Genomic DNA, 23,944 nt, shown 5'->3' with positions numbered 1-23,944 from the left:
AAATGAAGCAATCTACAAAATTTTACTAGAGTTCGAAACCCCGCGCCAAATACGATCAAAACTTTGCCTGTTTGCAATACTTTTGGCATAGCATTGGTAGTTTGAAAATATACAAAAAACCTTTACCACTTCTCATAGTAAGTTCGCTAAAAAAGTTGAAACACCGCGGGCCGCAGCTGTTCCAACTTCCCTTTGAAATACGATACAGCTGTTTTTATATTTTCGAGAAAAAATTACACGCAAGTGCCTTTTGTCATACAAGATTTCTTGGCAACAAACAAAGGTGATACTTTCAAAGTTATTTCTGGGGATTTTTGCGTAAACCTTCGATACTATTTGTGGTTTTTTGGGTTCTATACCTCAAAAAGAAAAAGCGAAACGTACCCTTTCAGGATCACTTTGTTCTTCGTCCACCCTTCCGTGCAACTGTCTATCCAGACCCTTTATCTCGGGAACGCTTGAAAACACAGAGTTGATATTTAAACCATATATACAAGTTTACATTTTCTGAAGCTGTGAAAAGTAAACTTCTAAGTCAACGCGATAATGCATTCATTAAGATAGGTGTTTCGTACAATGTCTTTTGACCATCTCAAATGATTATATGATAAAATGACATCTCAAATATTCTCTAAGTACCTATTTGTGAATTTCGTCGGTCTATACGACTCACTTTCTATTTCTATTTCTATTTCACTACAGGGCACAAGCTTTCTCTCAAAATAAAAGGGCTTGGTTTGTTGTTTGAATTGCTTCGTTGGTAAATGTAGTTAGGTAAGTCTCTTGTTTGAGAATAGATGTCTAAATTTAGCTAAGGATTAAAATGATCTATTTATTTATTTCGAAGATCTCGAAAACAGCTCCAACGCTGTAGATGAGTTACGTGGGACGATTCGGGGGCAAAACAAAGGTCTTATCAAATTCAAATTCATTTATTTCTTCATCATCATCATCATCATCAGCCCACAGCAGTCCACTGCTGGACATAAGGCCTCTTCCATGGCGCGCCACGACACTCTTGTCTTCAGCCCCTCGCGTCCATCCGCCGCCAGCGACCCTCTTAAGGTCGTCCGTCTACCGTGCCTCAGGACGCCCTACACTACGCTTTCCCGTCCGTGGTCTCCATTCGAGGACTCGTCTACTCCACCGTTCATCGGTCCTGCAACAGACGTGGGCACCCCAGCGCCACTTCAGCGAACTAATTCTCTGAGCAACGTTGGTGACTTTCGTTCTTTGTCGGCTAATGTGATTTCGGATTTTATCCTTCAAAGAAACCCTTAGCATTGCTCTCGCCATAGCTCGCTGAGCGACCTTGAATTTGTGGATTAGCCCCGCAGTCAAGGTCTACGTTTCGGCTCCATAGGTTTAAAACTGGTAGGACGCACTGGTTGAAGACTTTCGTTTTTAGGCACTGAGGGATAAGATATGCCTAAGTTTCCAGCCCAGCCCAACTGTATTCGCCTATTAGCCTCTTTCTCGAAGCTGTTTCTACCGAGTTGTATAGTCTGACCACGGTATACATACTCAGGCACAACTTCGAGTGTGGCGCCACCGACGGTAACTGGTCTCGGAATTTATTTCCTCAATATAGGTAAATACAATTAGGTGATAAATAGGTAAACAAAAGAACAAACATGATGTGCCTGTCGGAGTACGAAATTTAAGAGAATCACACTATCATTTAGGTAAAGGCGGGTTTTAGTTCAAGCGAAGCTCGGTCGCTCAGCTACCTACGATATAAATTGAACAACAATCTAAGGCTGCGTAAAAGAAGCGTTTCTATACGTCCTCGCACATGGCTGGTGGAAACGAAGCCTAATGAAAGTCAACAAAAATACAGCCTTTAAAGATGTTTCATTACAAAAGAATTTGTGAAAATGTTTCAAAACGAATTACTATTATTAAAAATGGTCCACTGTATTTCAAATTTGAGGTAAATAACGTAGTAAAACCAACTACTACTGCTGAAATTGCTGTAACTGGTTAAAGCAGCGGGTTCAAGGTGGATGCAAGCCGCTGCCAACCAAATAAAAGCAACTGGAGGTCTATGGGGGAGGTCTATGTCCAGCAATAGACGTCCTACAGCTGAGATAATGATGATGATGAATGTAGTAAAGGCAGCAAAAAGTGTGTTTAAAATTTTGTACCATCTTTAGAATACACTTTTCTTTCCTTCATAAACATCATCAAAAATTTAATGGATCTACTAAAGTCTTTCCCTTAATTGGGCGAAAGAGCAATTACTTATTAATAAACCCATCTTGCAGCAAGCTTGGTACAGTCAGCAGCAGAAGTAGATGAGCGGTTACTGTGCTCAAAATGATCTACACACAGCTCTATTGACTAGGTAATAAGAGAGTGTTATTGTAATAAAATAGATGATAAGCATTAAATAAAATAAAAAAACTATCCTAGACTTAAAAAACTTACATAAAATAAAAATAAAACCGAAAACTAAAATAAAATTACTCAAAGAGTACCCCTTAGGCAAGGTCCCGAAGATGCCGGCAGCGTTTCCTCTTTGAATAGCTAATTCTTTGTCCGAGAAAGCTGCCAGCTCTTCGGTCACCTGTGACGTCAACTGACCTTTTCGAAAGTTCTCGACACCGAAAGAGACAGTCATATTCGGTGCTTAGACCCCTGTATTTGGATAATTTTGCCTGTTCAGCCGCTTCGGATGCTGCATCGGCTCTGTTGAGGGTTCCATGGAGATAAGGAGCCAGCGTGTCAGAGCAAGTAGCATCCCACACAAGCACACGACCCATCTTCCATGGAATCCAACTCATGCCATCCGGTCTCTTACCAACGTCTCTTGCAATACCTGCGGGCTCAAGTAGCGAAGGCGCCAACGGTGGCAAGGGACCGGCGTATAATGTTATTAACTGCAGCATGTCTGGAGAAGCGGCCTGCGCTCTTTTGGCAAGAGAGTCCGTGATGTCCTAGCTGGTCGGCGTCACTGCCACAGGGGCACTTATGGGGAGCGCAGACCGAAACCCCGAGCCGCAGATTGTGATTCGCAGAGTGTGTTTAGTGTTTAGATCATTTTGAACTTCACACCTGCTCAACCACTTTTGCTGCTGACTGTACTTGCCAGCCGTTTAATGTAAATTACACGACGTTATTATAGTGTAAATTTACAGAATACTATAGTTTACTCGCGGCTTCACACGCATAAATTGTCAAATCCAGCAATTGAATTGAAATCTTCGAAATTTAATTCCGTGGGAATTCTCAAATATTACATCCTGGTTTTTATTAACATTGCATTATATAGACATTAGCCAAAATTCATGACTCTACCCAGCGGATTAGATAGTAGCTTACACCTTAATACGGTATTTGACAACTCCTTAATTTGCCATATCTTAATATTATTTTGAAAATATAGATATACAGATAGTGTTTAGCGAAGAGAAAATTTAAATCGGTTGAAAATTGGATTTATTGTGATTGTTTGAAAAATCTGTATACCTGTCTCTTTCTCAAACGCTTTTCTCTATGCAGCAAGTATGGCGGTACTGGCGTGTGACGTCACATGCCAGTATGTCTTTCTCTGTCTAATCTTGAATTTCAAACCATTATAACTTTGTTATTTGTAAAGGTAGCTTAAAAATTGTTTCTCTATTCGATAACAGGCATTGTGAAGTTTTAATTTATAAAACATATACAAAATAGTGAAATACCATATTGTGTGTGACAAATAAAAATGATCAAGTGCAGGTAGTTCGAAGGACTCGTGCTGCTAGCAGACTTGAAACCCCACACTTCATTCAAAGAATACTAACTTCAGTTTACTCGTGACCACGGCCACTGTAATGTGGTCAAAACGTCGAGGTAAATATTACGTATGTGTATGTGTTTTATGTATGTGGTATTTAGACTGTACATACTTTGCGTTTGCACTATCAATGAAAAATTATATTTTTTTTATGTATTTTTTTACCGTTTGGACGACATTGGTTATTATAAATTTACGTTTAATCTGCTGTGTCTCTATTATGTTAGGTGTTTTTTTTCCTGTCGCAAGAAATGACTTTTTTTCTATTTATTTAATGAATAAGCGACCGTTTAACCCTCCTTTCGCTTTACGGGTATTTTTGTAACACCGTAACACCACACGGCAATTTTTCTTTAAAATTTATTGATCGTTCGCCCACTCTCACCTGCGTAACATCTAGCTGATTTGTTGTTATTTTGACATGAAAGCTCCAAAGGTTTTGTTTATAGTTTAATTCTAACTGATATTTTCACAATCCATCTCAATAATTTAGGAAAGTTTGATGTCTGAATAGATTGATCGAAATCTGTACCGATGTGAGTTAGGCACGAAATAAAAGTTTTTGCTTTTCTAAAGCACTCATTAGGGAGTCCTACGTCCAGCAGTGGACTGCTATATAAGCCGATGATGATGATTATGAAAGCAATTTGACATTAATTTAAAAAGAATCATCATTATTCGTAATCTCAGCCTATACAAGGTGTTAATTAAATAACTGAAAACCAGAAAGTAGTTTGCTCAGAATCGAGAGTAGAATCGATTACACTATGTTTTTAAATTAGGTTGTGTTTTTGGTTTTTAAATCCCTTTTTTATTGTGTCCAGTCTAAAAGTTACGACTGCAACAGGCGCCAATTAAATATTTTAGCGAGGTTGCATACTATTTCGATTATTTAATACTGGCCGGTTTGCTGTCACTGTGTGATATTCTTCTAAAAACGTCAAAGCGTAACTGCCAAATACAAATCATGAGTGTAGAGTTAAAAATGAAGTAGAATTCCTGACTTAGCAAAACACACCAACCAAAGACAAAACTGTCTCAAAACACAGACATTCATTGCCCCGTAACGCATAATTGCTATAATTAATTTCAGTCCGCGTAGCTCACCCAATAACTATGAGATTTGACATTTCGGAACCTCACGCTACACTAGCGCCTCTAGCGGTGAATTCATACGCGATAGCCTTCATTGGATCAAAGTCAAGACAATACCTTTATTCAATTTAGGCTGTAACAAGCACTCATGAATGTCTTAAAATCCGAGTATCCCAAATTCTTAAAAAAAGTCTGAAAAATTGTTCCTCTTTTTTGTTCCTGAAATTACCTTTGGTCTCATATCCTTTTTTCTTACCAGTCCCTTTACTATATTCATTTGCCAGTCTCTTACCGTCTACCCCCGTTTTATCAACTCTTTTGTATTTGCATAGCTCAATACACAATATATCGAGACCTTTACTTCCGATTTTGCTGGGAACATAGTCTTATTTTACTTAAAAAAGGGTCTACCCTTAGCTCCGCAGTATTTTATTAGAACAGTAAGGCAAGAGCTATGAGTAACTTCATGTAATCGACTCAGAATTTGTGATCAAGGTAAACAAATATTTTAGCATTTATTAATTCGTGAAGCACTGCTTACTACCACTTAATAATAATAATAAATAATAATCTTTATTCAGACAATTACGTAGTCCATGTTATTAGTTCATCATCATCATCATCTTCTCAGCCGTAGGACGTCCACTGTCGGACATAGGCCTGTTATAAGTTACAAAATCTTATACCTATGTTAGTAATAATAATAAGGGTTCACGTGCATATTAAAATTTAGTAACATCACTAATTGAACCGATACAAAATTGAAACCTATTGTCAAGAAGACATTATTATTTAAGGCGTATAGTAAAATTAATGATTACGTCATGGAATCGTTGGAAATAATTCCTATCCACATTGGCGATCCTTTACATCAAATAGCAAATCTACTGTGTTAAAAATGTAGTTGTATTTAAAATACTCTTGATGTTAACCCTTTATTACCACAAGAAAAACAAGTCGAGTCCTTTTAAAAACTTAAATTTAATACAAATGCAAAATCAATATAGAATACACACCAATTATGCTAATCTATGTTAAAATCTATGCAGATGCGACTTCTAACTAAGGCTCCGTAACATAATAGGTAAGACGGGAGGTATTTAGCACACCAACATATAATATAAATGTCAAAAGGAAATTACTTACAATATAATATATTGAAATTATCAATTAATTTAAATAAAATTCATTTATTTCATGTAACTATTTGACACAATTGTTAGTACCTAATCTAAAAGGTTAGTAAAGCTCATAAAAATATTGACAGTTGGCCAGACCTAACCATTATTTGTATTCCATATGAAGGATTAGAATAAATCGTTCTAATTACCATTATTTATAGTCGACTGTGCTTATAATACTATAAAATTACTTTCAAATATTTCATTTTTATTTCTTTTTCCACTTTTTAAAATAAAAATGTGACATTCATACAAAATTTCGTGGTAAATTTTAAAAACCGTCTGGCTCAGTGTAATATATTAGCTATATTAATAAGAGTATATTTTACAGCGGTACCCAAACTGTACGTCACGATGCCCAGTGGTACTAAACTTAAGAAGCGTCGCAACTCGAGACATAGATCTTGAATTTTTATTTCGAGACGGTGTAATTTTAGTCCATTTACTCAGAAACAGGTTACCTACGGGGAGGTCGCAACTTTGTAGGGTTCCGTACTCTATGATTCCAAACGGAACCTTGTTGTCAGTCACATGTCCGTCTCTTTGTTTGGGTGTTGTCTGTCACACATGTTTTACTGCTAAACAGTTGGAACTCAGTTTTTAATTTTGCACAGTATCAACATTGGAATACGAAAGTGTGGTAGGACCTTGTGCAAGGTCCGCCCGGATTGCTACCACCATCTTGCTCGCTAATCCTGCCGTGAAGCAGCAGTGCTTGCACTGTTGTGTTTCGGCGTGGAGAGTAAGACAGCCGGTGAAATAACTGGCACCTGAGGTATCCCATCTTGGGCCTCTAGGTTGGCAACGCATCTGCAATACCCCTGGCGTTGCAGATGTTTATGAGCGGTGGTGATCTCTTACCATCAGGAGACCCACTTGCTCGTTTGCCATCCAGTCGAATAAAAAAAAAAAAGTTTTGTATGGAGATTGTCTCCTGTAACCTGTAACTCACCTTACATACAAAATTTATTTTTTTCAAATAAAACAATTTTTATCCACTTGTATCATATTAGTAATTAATGCCTTAATGTGAGTTTTGAAATTATTGTACTTAAAAGGTTTTCTTAACACATTTTAGGTAAAAAAAAGACAAAACCGGGTCAATAGCCTGTCAGTTTATCAATTACAAACAGGACTACAAACTTTTCTCGTTAATTATATTTGTTTGGATGATATTTTAGGTTAGATAATATTACTATAGTAGTTGGTACTCATGGGCAGTTGTGATCATTTCCCATCAAATGACCCACTTGCTCGTTTTCCTCCCTCTCATAATAAAAATTAATTAATAAATACGATAACACTAGATAAGTTTCACGGTCCCAAAGTTTGAGCATCCATGTTCTATTAGGTAACATGTCTTTAATGAATATTCCAAGCGGCTTCAAGTTCATAAATTTAAACGCCTTAGGAAATTTCCACGCACTTCCATGTCAAAGTATTTAATAACTAAATAGGTATTTAAACCCGTATCTGTGATGAGATTGAGGATGTCTGCGTGAAATTTAGGTTAATGATAAGAGCACTTACTTAAACATACGATTAAAGTAAGACTCAGATTTAGTGAAGTAAATCTTGAAAGGTTGTAGTTCATTGATATCTACTACGTAGTTCACAGATGTTATGAAAAATCCTACAGTTAAACAGCATCTTTCGATCGGTCTCTCTTGGAATCTTTAATTCTTACACCACACATACTACAGTTTATCGTAGCGATCTTCATTTTAGCTCCGAAGGCGTGGGCTTAATTGATCCGTTTTGATTTATCTGTTCGAATTTTCATACTGTTCCGTTGAACGGTACCGTTTTAAAAACCGGCCAAGAGCGTGTTGTACACGCCCAGGATAATCCTATAGCCATTATGAAAAACTGAAATAATATTTTTCTAAGGATTCGTATTGTGTACGGAATCTTCCAAGTTTAGTTATATGTTTTACCTTAGACTGCTATTTACTCTAAAACTACTAATAATTCTCAAGCAATCTTAGCCGCTATATTTTTTTCAAAATTTTCCACGGACGCTCGATTTTAATGAAAATTTGCACTTTCAAGTTGAATATTTCGCAAACCGATCACTGAACAGAAAAATCGTCTTAGCAACCCCCCAATGGTTTAAAAATACCTATCCAACAACACCCCACACTATAGAGTTTATCAATAAAAAAACACCTCCACTTTACGTCTTTGGGCGCAAGTGCAGGCCCTGTACTACGAGGTGCAAAACTCGAACCTAGTATGTTGCCGTCCCGCTGACGCTTGTGTCATAATACGCGAGTGAAAGGGACGGTGCGATATGAACTTCAATTTTCGAGTTTCGCAGTAGCGCCTCTGGTAGAATCCGTCGCACGCAACGTACGCAGTTAGCGCTCCTCATACTATTTTTCAATAGGCGTCCACCCGCTCCGTGTTTACCGCGTCAGCTAGCGTAGGTCCTAAGATTTTTCTTAGCGTCTGTGAGCCTATAGTTGCTACTCTTGTCAGAGTGGTAGGGATCGTCACTTGGGCAGCGAGCCCTCGTGACGACTTTCGTGATGTCCTGAGATTTTATCTTGATCCCGTTGGAATATCAATAACCTATGTGTTATTTTAGATGTCCAGTTAGATCTAAATACCAAATTTCAACCAAATCTGTCCAGCTGTTTTCACTAACACACATACAAACTTTCACATTTATAATAATAGTGGGATTATGTAAATACAGATAGTGCACGACTTATCATATTGTTCCCAAACTGTGTGCTATGCTTTGACGTAATGACGCGTTTCGTCGCATGAACCTCATTTCGTTGTTTTCCCACGGGAATTGCGTCTTCCAGTAAACTTGTATGAATGTATTTTTTCCTTACGCAAAGCACTGGAGGTTGGTTGTAGCTCGTCATTCAATAAAGGCTTTCCCTGTTGATAGCATAGGGATTTATACGAGTATGTAGTATGTAAAATATCTACACGTTTTATAGTAATTTTTTTTTTTTTGGGATTTTTTTAACGTTTTAAAAATCTATGTTGATGGAATAAACACTTATATACATGGTAGTTATAATTTAAGTGTGGTACAATTTTAGTTGTTACCTAATGCGAATAAAACATTGATTTCTAGGAGTTTTTATTTATTTCAGTGCGTAATTGAGAAAAGCACTATACAAGCCCCGGCGTGCCAACAATTACCAGCCTCGTATACCTATCCGGCTGGGATATATACATACTCGGCCTGAAAGCCTTTCTTTCCCGGCCTCTGCAGTAATGTACTATTAATAAAAAAAGTACTGGCCGCGAAGACTTCGAACGCCGCCAAATTGAAATTCGAAATTTAAAAATAATTAGTACAATGTGTTGTTATGGGCGACACTCTTTACCGGCCCGGATAACACCGACATGGAAATAGCCCTTTTTTTGTACACGCATAGAAACTGACTGGAGCTTCCATGGGCGTGTACACGAAAAACAGGGTCGGTATTTCCATCCCGGTATTATCCGGGCCGGGAAAGAGTGTCCTTGAGCGGGACACTAATCTACTTTATTCATTGCTTAAATTTTATCTAAACTAACTTAGAAGTGAAAAGTGTAATTATTTTCGTAAAAACTGCAGAGATAAATTCTGCTTGTACTTAGGAGCACGGAAACAGCTGCGAGTTATTTAGTAGACGGCTCTCGTAGCGTTTCAAGTTAAAAGCAAAGCTGCGGCTGTTCCATGGAACTAATACATCTGGTATCCGTCCCATATCTGCATTATGTCATGCAGCTTTGGCTTAAAAAAATCAAAGAATAGTACATTGTGTCTTAAGGGCGGTAAATAAGGAATTACGAACGAGAGTCAATTAGAAGCCCGAAGTCGAAGACTGAGGGCTTTAATGAGTCGATGTTCGTAATTCTAGTACCGCCCGTGCGACATACAATGTTTTTCATCACATTTGCAAGTAAAATTTTATATTTGTAAAAGAAAAAATATAATTGTTCCAAATATTGGCGATACCTTAGGCTGTGCTCTTGGCAACGTCGCCCTCTACCTCCCTCGGCATGCGCCGCAACGTGCGTGTGCATGTGGTGGTCCATGTAGTCCTGCAGTAAGAGCGCGCGCAGCGCCATCAGTACGGGCACTGACTCATTTACCGACCTTGGGCTTCATGGCAAGAAAATGTGTACGGGCAATGACTCATTTACCGACCACGGGTTTCATGACAAGCACATTAAGGTCGAGGGTTTTATTTGGGGGGTTGCAACCAAGGTAGCCTGCATGTTATGACACTGTTTATGAGCAAGTGTGATGAAAAAATAGTAACATTTCCAAGTGCTAAGTACAATAATGTAATAATGTAATAGTGTAATGTAGTAATGTAATGTATCTATCTATATAATTATAACACAAGCTTTGCTAAGCTTACTTTGGGACTAGGTCAATTGATGTGAATTGTCCCGTGATATTTATTTATTATTTAATGAAAAAGGCAGAAATAAATTGTCACGAAGTTTTTATGATCAGCCCACATCCATCCACCGCTGGGTAAGGCCTTTTCATTTTCACGCCACTTATAATAGGTACTGAATGATCCCTACTTCCCTACTTAATATTATAAATGTGAAAGTACCTCTGTCTGTCTGTCTGCTTTTCCCTTTCAACCGCTGAACCGATTTAGATGAAATTCAGTATACAGATCGTTTGAGCCTCGGGGAAGGACATAGTTTTTATCCCGGAAAATTGCATGATTCCCACGGGATAGCGGTAAACATATTCTACGCAGACAGAGTCGCGGGCAACAGGCTAGTATTAAATAATTTAATTTCCGAAGCGAAACATGAACCATAAAAAGTAAAGAACTGGAAAAGTGGTGGAAGTTTTTCGACTTTTCCAAGTTATATTTTACTCACCCATTCTACTATTGCTTAATTTGACCCAGCCTTACCCAAACAGCAATAGTGATTAAAACTGACATATCAACCAAAAATGTTATAGTTTGCCTCCCATACTCGGCCATTATTGTCGCTAGTCACGCCATTACTGTCATTACGAAACCCGTTTATATGTAAATAATACCTGTTCACCATACCATAGCAATTTGCAAATTAATTGAGAATTTTTGTGAACGTAAACGATAATCCGCCCGGTTTTCAATAATGTTTATTTTACATTTTTCTTTATTTTATGAAAGCACAGTTTGACATAGGTACATACGCTCCAGTGTTGGTCATTAGGAGTCTTTTCTTCATATAGTTCTAATGTATATTATTAATATATTAAGCCTATAACTGTATCCCACTGGTGGGCAAATGCCTCTCTTCTTGACTTGCACATCTCCCTATTCAGAGCTACATTACGCCACTCTCGCTGTTCCGCGTCCACATCCCGCCATCTTCGCCTCGGTTTGCCTTGCCGCCTGCCTGCTTGTTATTTGTCGTCTAATTTTATATTTCCAATTAACTCTATTTGGTAGTTTGGTCGTTTTAATAGTTAAAAGCTTTGTTGGCCTAATGGTTTTACCTATGGCCTCTAATTTTTAGACACGACATTTAGGGGCTGTTTCACCATCCATTGATTAGTCTTAATTGACGGTTAAATGTGATGCCGTCTCTGTTTGTTTTGTTCGAATAGACGGAGAAGGCATCACATTTAACCGTCAGTTAAGACTAATCAATGGATTGGTGAAACAGCTCCTTAATCTCTTTTTATTAAAATAATAGGATTCATCATCGTTACCAACCATCTGTTTCATCTGTTGGAAGACATTCACTTTTGAACAAAGGCCCTAAGAAAGCCAAAATGGACGAAAGCTTACCGCCTACATCCACCGGTTTCCCGCATCTGTAAACAGCTACGACTCAGTTTATACTAATGCAGCTGCTTACGAACTTTCTGTTTAAATAACCATGTTTGTATGTTCAATAAAAATCTTTAAATCTTTAAAAATCTTTCGCAATGTCGCCAGTTAACCAATACGGTATTTGACTATTTTGTATATGTTTTATAAATTAAAACTACACAATGCCTGTTATCGAATAGAAAAACAATTTTTAAGCTACCTTTACAAATAACAGAGTTATAAAGGTTTGAAATTCAAGATTAGACAGAGAAAGACATACTGGCATGTGACGTCACACGCCAGTACCGCCATACTTGCTGCATAGAGAAAAGCTTTTGAGAAAGAGACAGGTATATAGATTTTTCAAAAAATCACTATAAATCCAATTTTCAACCGATTTAAATTTTCTCTTCGCTAAACACTATCTGTATATCTATAATTTCATAATAATATTAAGATATGGCAAAATCAGGAGTTGTCAAATACCGTATTGCCGTAAGTCTCTGACCAGTGTGTGTTGCCAGTGATGACATACGTATCTGAGACGAGGGCGCCAACGATGGGCCTCATGAGGAAGCTCAAAGTCACTCAAGGGCTATGGAGAGGGCTATGCTCGGGATTTCTCTGCGGGATAGAATTAGAAATTATGATATCCGCAGTAGAACTAAGGTTACCGACATAGCCCGAAGAATTGCGAAACTGAAGTGGCAATGGGCGGGGCACATGCTCGCAGGACTGATGGCCGATGGGGTCAAAAGGTTCTCGAATGGCGTCCGCGGACCGAGAGACGAGCTGTCGGTAGGCCTCTAACAAGATGGAGCGACGATCGCGGGATCGTGGGGGATGCGGAAAGCACAAGACCGGTCTGAGTAGAAAGCCTTGGGGGAGGCCTATGTCCAGCAGTGGACGTCTTTCGGCTGACATGATGATGATGATGACCTATTTATTTTTCATTGTTTAGTGCTATATATTATTCCCAAATTACCCTTGCAACCAAGTAATATAATCCACGCCTTTGCGTGTTACGTAGCAAGAGTACGTCGTAAAAATAATGAAGGCCTATTTTATTGGATATGGTTACTGGTTTTATAGCTTCCTCGGAACAAAAACTTGTTTCGATGACTTGACCACTTATTTTTGTGTGAAAAAGGGCTCGTATCCTGAAAACAATGGCTGCCGCCATTGTTGAGAGATCAGATTAGCGAGTAGATTTTATTTTTCAATATTATTTTTAACCCTTCTGATCCCATATACCTTTCAGAGTGTTTTAGATACTTGGCTACCGGTGGTCAGCATTGTAGAATAGAATATTGTTATGTGTGGGTAAATGAATAAAGTCAGTCTAGATTGATTTAGACTGTATGTGTTGTCATTCAAAGAAAAGTCAAAATATCTTTATTCAATTTAGGCTATAACAAGCACTTATGAATGTCAAAATAAATCTACCACCGGTTCGGAAAAGCCTCTGTTGAGAAGAATCCGGCAAGAACCCAACTCGTCTCCACAGATAATAATTAATTAAACAAGCATTGTTTAAGGTCGAGTACCATCTCCGTTTGGCCTGTACCTACTTTTCCAATTTTGATATATGTTAGAGTAGAATAACACACACGTAAATTTTCCAAGCTGCCCAATAATACCATAATATTGGGAGAATTTTACCTCCAAAGTATTGAAAAGTGACATTAACTTCAAACTTCTGTAGAGTTTTGTTCAAGTTCACCAAATTACTATTAATTACTGTTTTGATTATGTACAGGCTGTGTCGCAAGTGAACAATAATTAATAGGTTTTATTTATTTTTCAGGTATGTATTTGCTACAATCGCAAATACGCACCATTGGCTGGCTGCTTTACTGAAAGCTGGGTAAGTACTCGTAGTGTGACAGTCATGAAAAAGCCCCATTAAAGGTCACAGCTCATTAGAACCACCCGGCACCCGCCCAGCACCGCCTCGACTTTCGGCGTCCACTCGTTGTCGACAGGTGGTCCACACGCGGACGGCGCGTTGACAACGAGTGGACCTCGCGTGCTCCGCGAATTTCCTAGTAGTCACTATGGCGGCGAGCAGCGGGCTGTCACCGAGTGGTCCACTCGCCGTCCGCGCGCGGCGCTCGCGAGTGAGGCGATCCGGTGACGCTACGGAGTTGATGTAGTGAGCGCATACCCATATAAATCCATAATGAAGAATACTAACTGCTCGAGGCGAGGCCGTGCTGGTCGGGTGCCGGATGCCTGTAACGACCTGTGACCTTTATGTTTTTTTTCGTTAACTCAAATTTTAATAAACGAATCCTATTTTTTTAAAACTAATAACACTAATGTTCAGATAATTGATGATATTAACTAGTAAAGTTCATGAATGGTGAGCTATAAAGCATTAAATCCTTGTTGTTCATTAGTGAGTACTACTCAGGTACAGATGCGTTCATAACACCTATTATTTTTGTCAACTGTCGAACCAAAAGCCTTTCCAAAACCCCCACCACATTCGGGTTTGCTAATGGCATTCTAACCCCGAAAATACAACAGTAAAATAATTTTTCTGAAATAATACAATGATTTCAGACGAAATCATTCCATATAAACTTGAGTAAGCCACCGCCACCCCTTCAAAAATATTTGAACACCCGCCCAACGTTCACCTACATGTTCATGCAATAAACACAGTGTTTGCTCAGAAAACAATGCTATGGAACTGGGAAGTTCAAAAACTGGCATTTTACAACAAATTATCTCCGAACTCTCTGCGAAATGGAATATTGAAAGGCTGATGCTTCCAATATTCATGAGGGTGGGCCGGTGTAAGGGGCTAGAGGTAGCGACTCCAAAAGAGTGTATTCTGAGGACAAATCAACGCACGTAAAAAGAGCTCCTGGCGTTATACCTGCGCAGTTAGCGAAGTACGGACCAAATTGGCGGCGAAGCAGTGGGGGACGCGGAATGGGGCGTAGGAGCGCGCGCGCGGCCGTCACGCCATTGGCTTGTTAGTTGACAGATTTTTTTTTATTCGACTGGATGGCAGACGAGCAAGTGGGTCTCCTGATGGTAAGAGATTACCACCGCCCACAGACACCTGCAACACCAGGGGGATTGCAGATGCGTTGCCAACCTAGAGGTCTAAGATGGGATACCTCAAGTGCCAGTTATTTCACCGGCTGTCTTACTCTCCACGCCGAAACACAAACATATCCTTAAACATATCCACAAACATATCCTCTCCACTCGCCACCCAGAGCTCTTTTTACGTGCGTTATAATACTAAATTAAAAAATATTATTTATAAATTCGCTGGAGTGGCGATGGCGACTGTGTACAAACTACATAATACTACTCACGTTTACATTATGATACCTATAACTATATAAAAGGTTAGAATCGTTTCTAACGAAGGGCAAGATCCTAGTGCCTATCGTATAAAGTTGGCAGGAGACGGACTATTCAAATTTTTCAATTAGTGATGATGATGATGAATTCCTGTTGTCCCTCAGCAGGGACATAGGGCTCGCAGTAGGGACTTCCATGCGTCACGGTCCTGTGCTGTGGCTTCTAGGTCTCGCCACTGGTACCCAATTAGGGAGATCTCCTTCTCAACCGACCGTCTCCAGGTGATTCGGGGTCGGCCTGGCCTCCTACTACCAGCAGCTTGCCACTCCAGCGCTTGCTTGGCGAGATGAGCATCGGGTCTCCGCAACACGTGTCCGATCCAGCGCCACTTCCTCAATAGGATCTCCTTATCAAAATTAAATACCCTCCTACATTTTCTCCGCGCCGCTTCCCGCTCCGCTTGTCGCTCCGCTCACGCACCATTTGAAATAGAAGCGATGTTTGCTAAACGTCACATTGTCGCCTCGTACGGATTGAATTTCATGAAGTATTCAAATGTGAATGCGGACAATAACTGGGGCGGAGGCTGTGACAGTCTGAAGTAATTTACTCTTTGAAGCCTTCTGTTCTGGTTGACTGACAATAACGATGGAAGATAATGTGTTCGATGGTATTGTTGTTTTAATGGTCTAAAAGAAGAAGAAAACAAAGTGAAGAAGCTGTAGTAGCCTAGTGGTTTGATCAACCTCTCAAGCAGAGAATTTTTGTGCACAATTATAATCTATTTTTAGGGTTCTGTACCTCAAAAGGAAAAACGGAACCCTTATAGAGGTACGCAACCCTTATAGGATCACTTTGTTGTCCGTCCGTCTGTCTGTCAAGACTCTTTTTTTCAGGAACGCATTTAGGTATCAAGCTGAAATTTACATCAAATACTCAGGTCTACTGTCCCTTGGAGCTGTGAAAAAATCAAACTTCTAATCCAACGCAATCAAAAGATACAGCCGTTTATGCTGCAAATTTCCGCAAATTTTCGAAACTCGCAAGGGAATCAAAACCTACAGGGTACTTCCCGTGAACTCAGAATCTTGAAATTTGGTACGAAGCAACGTCTTATAGCACAGATAAAGGAAAAATTGCGAAAACCGTAAATTTTTAGTTACATCATATGATATATATTTTTTAATAATTTTAAAGTTACTACCTACAGGTTTGTACGGAACCCTCGGTGCGCGAGTCCGATTCGCACTTGGCCGGTTTTTTATAAATAAACTATTTTAACAACAGATCATTAAATAAATATCGTAAGAAATGTTCACATTTTATTACACAATTTATGTAGGTAAGTATGTCAATTTATTTTAATTAATGACACAACAATAGTTAAAAAAATTACAGCATCATCGTTTGTGTTTGTAACACACATATAAGCGACATGTAATTACCCAAATAGGTAATTAAAACAACCTACTCAATAACCTCATTTCGTAACCAGGTGTTAATTAGAAGCGATAAACAGAATCAGAGAAAATAATTATAATTATTTTAAGAAAAGGAAAAGCGGTGGCATAATGAGTTGCTCTCATACACTAAAAGTACCTTAACACAGAATAATAATTTTGGAGTCAACATGGCCAAGAAACTTGACAGTTTTTTTCTTCAAACAAAATTTATAATAATAACAATTATCCTGACTACAAAAGCTAATAAAACTGAGTAATTAATAAAAGTACTTAATAAAAATTACATAAATAATACAGTGGTATGGGTCCATTAATAAGGTAAGAACCCAAACCACTGAGGAGACGGCTTGTACTAAATATTAAATAAATACACACACACACACACACACACACGCACGCACGCACGCACGCACGCACGCACGCACCCACACACACAACACACACACACACGCACACACACACACACACACACACACACACACACACACACACACACACACACACACACACACACACCTGACCCTCACATAGAGCCCTGCGACAGATAAACGGACGGAACGGAACTCATACCTGAGGCCGTATTGCCTAACGTTTCTGACGCCCGCGATCGCAATCAAATGACAAAACTTCACATACAAAAACTGTCAGAAACGCTTAGGCAATACTGCCTCTGGTCACTCTAGTTCAGACGTTTTCAACCGGTCTGTCGCGGCACATCAGTGTGCTTCTGTGAGTATACTTTCAGGGGTGCTGCGGTTGCCACGAAGTGTATGCTGCAATGAAATCATGAAGCTATTTTAATGACAAAATTGTACGAAAACAACTGACGAGTGGCGTGTGCAATTCGTGTTCTCAGGTTGTTATGGTAATGGAGCGGAAGAAACCCTCTACGCGCCAGTCCGACTCGCACTTTCCTATTTTTACTGGTGTGCCGTGAGACTTTGATGAACGAAAAGTGTGCCGTTGAAACCAAAAGGTTGTAAACGCCTGCCCGTATACCACGAAGTGCAAAACTCGAACTTCGTATGTTTCCGTCCCGCTGACGCTTATGTCATTTAATAAGCGAGTGAAAGGGACGGTGCGATACGAACTCCGATTTGCGAGTTTCGTAGTAGCCCCTCTGCTCTAGTTAAACAATGGAATGCGAAGCTAAAAAAGTGGTTTAGTAAATTCGACGATATTTTGTGATTGGCTGTAGGCGGTTTATTTTTTTGTGGCGATCCCAAAAATTGCACGTTTCTGAATAAAACTTATATGTATTTTTGAAGCAACAGCAATTTCAAACTGGCTTTAGGTCGGTTGACTTCGATGTTGTATGGAAACATCTTCTTATACCTTCTCTTCTTCTTTATTATTCTTCCACTTTGTTCTACGGCTGGATTTTATTTTTAATATTTTGGTGACGGCATTTAAGGATCGTCTTGTAATTGTAATTTTTACAGTGATACTTGCGGCATACACCCTGTATTTTACAAATTTCCAAAGCAGCCCTTGGTGCGCGAGACCGACTCGCACTTGGCCGTATCATATAACATATTTTATTCGGTATATTTTAAAAATATCTAACGAAAAGTCATAAAAAAACTGACAAGCTAATATCGACAACTAAAAAATTCCGATACAGACAGCATTAAATTATCCGTTTTAACATTTGCAATATCGACGCTATATTTTGCCGGAAAATTCTCTATTCTTACTACAGATATTTAAAACAAAACTGGATTGCCACCGTCATGGAATCGAGTTACTGAACCAATTTTACTCGATTAACGTTTCGTGATTGGTTTAGACGGGAAAAACGCCGTTAATATTTTGTAACCAGAGCTCAAGATCTTATTGATGGGTTAGATTAGGTTAGGTTAGGACCAGTGCGAGCACGAGTGCCATCAGCTTGAGACACGCGTTGCGTCTGTGCAATAATGGAGCAACAAAAAAAGTAATTAGGTATAAGTAACTGTTCAGTGGACGGTTGTTTAAATTGAATAATCGTGAATTTAGCCAATAACGAAATCGTCGCAAGATATTTTCTGTGGCAAATTTATAATATAACAATGACATTAAAATTAAGCCGTGGTGGCCTAGTGGAAGCCGTGGTGGCCTAGTGGTTTGACCTATCGCCTCTCATGCAGAGGGTCGTGGGTTCAAACCCCGGCTCGCACCTCTGAGTTTTTCGATATTCATGTGCGGAGTTACATTTGAAATTTACCACGAGCTTTGCGGTGAAGGAAAACATCGTGAGGAAACCTGCACAAATTGCGAAGCAATTCAATGGTGCGTGTGAAGTTCCCAATCCGCACTGGGCCCGCGTGGAACTATGGCCCAAGCCCTCTTGTTCTGAGAGGAGGCCTCTGCCCAGCAGTGGGACGTATATAGGCTGGGATGGACATTAAAATTAAAAATATTTTAGTTATTAATTTATGTTTCCATTTAACCCGTTTCATTCTCAACAATAAATCAAACAACTAGATACGAGTGCCACTACCACAATTGTAAAGTTTTTTGGTGCATAAGGGAGTTGTCTCACCGCCGGCGAGGAAACGATTGGCTATCGACTATTTTCTCGCTTAAGAAACGAACAAAAGAATATAAGATCCTGTGTGAGTAAAAGAGACACATACATTAATAGTTGATCGCTGGCGGTTCACACTGCCGCGAGAACTCGCTCTTACATGTTTTGTCGCAGCGACAAGAGCTATAAAACTCGCTGAGCTATAGATACTCGCTCAGCGATGTCAGCTCGGCGGCGCCCCGCACGAGCCAGTCGAGTGGAGCGAGTAATCGCCCGTCGCACGCGAACACTCGCTTGCAGTCGAGCGACAAAACTACACTCGCTTCTCGCTGCTCGCCCACTCTTTTCTAGTTACTCGCTCTACTCGCTTCTCGCTCATCGTCGGCGGTGGGACAAGTGCCTTAGCTTGGCGGCCGCCGGCTCGAGCGAGTGGAGCGAGTAATCGCCCGTCGTGCTCGAACACTCGCTTTTCACTGCTCGCCCACTCGTTTCTAGTTACTCGCTCTGCTCGCTTCTCGCTCATCGTTGGCGGTGGGACAAGTGCCTAAGCCATAGTTGACAACCTTAGAGCGACCGCCGAGCGTAGGTAGGTATGAAAAGTGAAGTACCTACATACAGGAGATTGATTTCTGAACTATCTGTGTTTTGTGCCGAAAGGTTCTCGAGTGGAGACCGCGGATCGGCAAGCGTAGCGTAGGACGTCCACCAACAAGATGGACTGATGACCTGGTTAAAGTCGCGGGTTCACGGTGGATGCAAGCCGCTTCCAACCGAGGCAACTGCAGGTCTATGGGGGAGGCCTATGTCAGTGGACGTCCTATCCTATGATGATGATGATGACTTATATCGGTTCAGTGGTTTAACCGTTACAGACAGACTGACTGTCGTATTTATAACTATGAATGAAAACTTCTTGTAAATTGTCGTGAAAGTTTCCGGAAACTTTTTAAAGTTTTACTGCCTTTTTTAGTGTTCTGCAACTGACACATTGCACAACTATGAAGTTTCTGAATATTGACAAGATGTGAATAGACAAAATGCAATGCTTACTTGTTGCGTGCGACATAATAGTTTTTTCACACCTCTCCTTCAGAAAAGTAACTTTTCCTCCCTGACGAGAGGGAGCAAAGTGAAACTTTTCTGTTCAAGGCTTTTCTAAGTATTTTATTGCAAATGCAATTTTTTGAAGTTGATAATTGTAAAGCCACGCCATGTTCTATGCTGGTTGTTCTTTAATAATATTTAGAATTTGTTTTTTTCAAGTTTCTTAATGCTCGGTGTGAAAAGTTGTATGAGCCACTCTGGAGCAAAATATTTTCATCTTGGGCGTTAACACTTGAATCCCTCATTACGCTCAGGATTCTACTTTAGAATCCCTCGTTACGCTCAGGATTCTATTGTAGAATCCTTCGCTACATTCTGGATTCAATGTACGCCCTCGCCGTAAATACACCATTTTGCTCCCTTGTGACACAAATAACTATTTCCAATGGTTCACATTGTCAATACTCAGACACTTGTAGTTGCAATGTGTCAGGATTTACTTCATAACCGCCGTTGGCTACAGCACCCACGGTACAGTTAGCATCAAAAGTGGCGGAACGCTTTTTTACTTTGTCGTATTAGCACATTTGTCAATTTTGTATGGCGTTAAGTACGTTGCTGTAAAACGACATCAAAAGTATGCAGCTACCTTTGATGCGTACGCCCTCAAAAGCAAGAAACTTCTCCAACTCAAACAGCCGTCTCACAAACTAATGAAATAATTCAACCTTGCATCCTATGACTAAATTATTCGCGGACCTTCACCTTTGAGTAAAGTTCATACTCAGGGCTCGGAAATTGCTCCATAAATTTATGGTTACGCCTGCAATGCGTTTTAAATTACTTCCAACATCTTCATTTACAAAGGCTCGGAATGTCCGCCATTCTTGTCTTGCGTTTCCGTTTGTTTGTTGATAGTGAAACGGAAATACCTCCAATAATCATCATCATCATCATCACCACATCATTACATTAAAACTGACCGTGATTGACCCCTATCTCGCCTGATGTAAAGTGCAGATGAGGCCAAAGGTGTATCTCACTGGTTCAGTAACAGCCTAATCACTCAAGCCTTGAAGAGGGTGGAGGGTTTTTTTTTTGGATTTGTATGCTGAATAAAATAAATAAATAAATATCATGGGACATTTTGACACCAATTGACCTAGTCCCAAACTAAGCAAAGCTTGTACTATGGATACTAGGCAACGGATAAACATACTTATATAGATAAATACATACTTAAATACATATTAAACATCCAAGACCCGAGAACAAACATTCGTGTTATTCACACAAATATCTGCCCGGCCGGGATTCGAACCCAGGACCTCAAACTTCGTAGTCAGGTTCTCTAACCACTTTAGCCATCCGGTCGTCCTAACTTAGTGCTTAAAGGTTGCCATTTGTTCAAAGGTTTATGAGAAAATTAAAAATATAAATATTCATACCTACTTTGAGCCCTCTACTGTCATTCAAAGATTTGAAAAAACTGTTATTGTGTTTTTACCTAAACTTATGTTGTCATCTTACTCAAAATATACCTTAGTTTAAGTAAAATGCCTTTGTAACGCGCTAAATGTACCAAAATTATAAATTAAATAGGCTACCAAAACCACCAAAACCACCAATTTTCGTTTAAGTATGTTTATGTGACTTGTAACACGAAACTGTCTGTATGTATACAATTTTTGATTAAAGCTGAAGTCCCGTCACTTTTCAGCATAAAAAATATTTAAATGATATTATTACGCATAACTCACGTCTTAAACCGAGTTTAGCTCGACATGTTTCGGGCTATTTCGTAGCCCTTCCTCTCAGGAGCACGCGACTCGGCGGCTGCCGCAACACGCACACTACGCGCCACCGCTCTGCTCGCACGACTGTCCGACGAAACATGTCGACCTAAACTCGGTTTAAGACGTGAGTTATCCGTAATAATATCATTTAATATGAGTGAGTCTCACGGTAGTTTCATGTTAAAAAATATTTATTTATTTTTATCTGAAATTACGAAGTTTTCATACAAGAATCAAAATCTTCAAGGTAAGGTAGAGGGCTAAAACATATGTCGAAAAAATAATTTAAAAATATCTACGTAAGAAACTAGTCCATATGCAAGTTTTTAGGGGTATTCGAGACTGATTAAACAACTTTTTTTCTCTCCATACATAGACGCTCCCTATATTGGATTTATTTGTTTATTTTATTACGTCCCCATTAACCTCCAATTGCTTAGGTTGGATGTGGCCTGCATACACCGTGAACCTGCGGCTTTAACCCTTTAATGCACAGCGTTGTTTTAAAACAACATCAAAAGTAAAAAAATCCTGTGGCTATACTGTTAATTAAAGTGGCAAATAGATTTGACTTTGTTAATCCTATATTCTTTGAGATTTACGAACCATCAAGGTTATTGCTCCTGCGCACCGAATTTGTCAGTTAGCGGCAAGATGGCGCCGACACGACGCGCAACCTCAGGAGGCAGGGTAAGAATAAATCATTTAAAAATATTTTCTCTGTATTATTGTGTGTTCCACTAACTAAAATACATTTATGAATGTCTAACCTATGTTTTACAATGATTACTTTTGCATTTTGCACTAATACTGAGACGCTAACACGCTGCAAACATCGATGTTGTTTTAAAACGACATTGCGAAGCACTGAGAAATTCACTTGCACGCGCTTATGTGGTTTTAAAACCACAGTGTGCATTCACCAATCACTATGATAGGCTAACTTATATTTTTTTATCTGACTGATTTTTGATACTGTGTGTATTAAAAGGGCACTTTACTAACGAAATTATAATACTATTTTGTTTGTTTTTTTTTCTTCTTCATGGTTTTGGTATTGGGTTGTGTTTTGCATGTTTTTTTCTGTTTGCTTGCTTCAGGGAAGGGTAAAATGGGAACGCATTTCAAAAATAATGGCTCTTGTGCCACCAGAAAATGCAGTTTCGTCGGATAGCAGTAGCTCTTCGGATGAAGAAGTTGACATTCCATTACACACATCAACTCAAATACCTCCTATCATACAAGACGATTCAGATGCAAGCTCCGAACCACATTCCATACCGTCATCCTTAGAGAGATTTAACTTATTAGATAGTTCAGACGAAGAGCATGATCAGCCCCAAGCCTCAAGCTGCAACATTTCGAATATCCAGTGCATTCCTGCGACCCCGTCATCACGCAATTGCTTCAAGATTCCAACCCTCTAACACCATTACCTCAACTTCACTCTTTATCTTCGTTACTGTCACCGCATCCTTCTCCAGCGCAGCAAACTAGGTCCAAACGCAAAGCCATTATAGCCCCATTCCAAAGCAAAAGAAAAAGAAATATGTTCCAAAACCACTGAGTTTCGATTGGAAACTTACAAAGTTCAAGCACCGAGCTGAAGTAGAAGCTGTCACATTTTCGACACCGTATGATCCAGCCTTAAAATCACCTAGTGATTATTTTTTAACGCTTTTTACGGAAAATATTATCCAAATGATTGCCGACGAGACGAACTTATACTCTGTACAGACAAGTGAAACCAACAAGTGCATCAATATGACATGTAATGATATTCGCGACTTTTTAGCCCTTACTCTAATGATGGGTGTAGTTGGAATGCCAGCATACAGAGATTACTGGTCCAATGAGTTCAGATTCCCTCCAATAGCAGACGTCATGTCTCTGAGAAAATACGAGACTATTAGGAGACATTTACATTTCGTCGATAATAACGACACCAATGAGGACCGG

The 23,944-nt window shown here is 39.5% G+C and overlaps 1 protein-coding gene across 2 annotated transcripts in view; it reads left to right on the top strand.

Moving 5' to 3' along the window:
* LOC141435664 (uncharacterized) overlaps positions 1–23,944 on the top strand; it is a 410,065-nt gene that overhangs the window by 164,047 nt on the left and 222,074 nt on the right. Inside the window, exon 2 of one of the 2 annotated variants that reach the window (XM_074098404.1) lies at positions 13,654–13,713. The exons of the other annotated variant lie outside the window; for it this stretch is intronic. The gene's annotated coding sequence lies outside the window, so the exon portion shown is untranslated. The remainder of the gene's footprint in view (positions 1–13,653; positions 13,714–23,944) is intronic. 2 annotated transcript variants of the gene reach the window in all.

Source organism: Choristoneura fumiferana, chromosome 15 (genome assembly GCF_025370935.1).
Source record: "Choristoneura fumiferana chromosome 15, NRCan_CFum_1, whole genome shotgun sequence".
In the NCBI taxonomy this organism is placed as follows: domain Eukaryota; kingdom Metazoa; phylum Arthropoda; class Insecta; order Lepidoptera; family Tortricidae; genus Choristoneura; species Choristoneura fumiferana.
Note: the sequence above shows the minus strand (reverse complement) of the source record. Positions and strands in the feature narration are given on the sequence as shown.